The following is a 962-nucleotide window of genomic DNA, read 5'->3' on the forward strand; positions in this document are numbered from 1 at the left end:
TGCAGTGGCAGAGGAAACTTTCTCAGGGTAGGTCTACACTTACCTGCCGGGTCGACGGGTAGCGTTCGACTTCTCGAAGTTCGAACTATCACGTCTAATCTAGACGCGATAGTTCGAACTCCGGACGCGCTCCCGTCGACTCCGGAACTCCACCGGAGCGAGTGGCAGTGGCGGAGTAGACGGGGGAGCTGCGGACTTTGTTCCCGCGGCGTCTGGACGGGTGAGTAGCCCAAACTAAGGTACTTCGACTTCAGCTACTCTATTCGCATAGCTGAAGTCGCGTACCTTAGTTCGACCCCGCCCCCCTTTAGTGTAGACCAGGCCTCAGATCAGCGCTGAACTCAATGCCTTGCATGTTGTTCAAGGGCACCATGCTGCTGGAGGTGCCATATTCAAGCTGTTCGTTACTCTTTGTGTTAGCACCAAGGGCCCACTTAAGGCCCAGTTTTAATTATTACACTGTGCCCCATCTCCCATTTCAATTGGCAAAGTTATTCTTCATTTCCAGTCCTAAATGGTTGTGCGTTATTAAACAGCTGCTGCAGTTCACCCTAGATTTCTGGGACCTTTCTGGGTGAAGGGCAGCGTATACACAGAAGATACTGAGCACCCGTTGATGACAGTAGTGCTGCCTGTGTTGGACAGAAGGCCTCCGGCCCTCAGGACCTGCTCAGTGGCGGTAGGTCAGATCTATTTCCATTTCACATAGACCCTCTCACAAAATTTGCCTTGGTGCATTTCATTACCCAAGATGTCAAGCACCTGGAGGCATATTTGCTCCCCCACCTCCTTTCCAAACAAAATCATGCTCATTTCAATCGCGAGGAGTGTGGCTGAGCTTCCCCCTTCCCAGTGCTCCTAAGAGGAAATGTCTGTAATCCAGCTGCACACACAGGCAGAGCATCTCGGCTGATTCCACCTTCAGCCACCTCCTCTGCACGTAACCCTGAAACAGACACAGA

Source organism: Mauremys mutica, chromosome 11 (assembly GCF_020497125.1).
Source record: "Mauremys mutica isolate MM-2020 ecotype Southern chromosome 11, ASM2049712v1, whole genome shotgun sequence".
Lineage (NCBI taxonomy): Eukaryota > Metazoa > Chordata > Testudines > Geoemydidae > Mauremys > Mauremys mutica.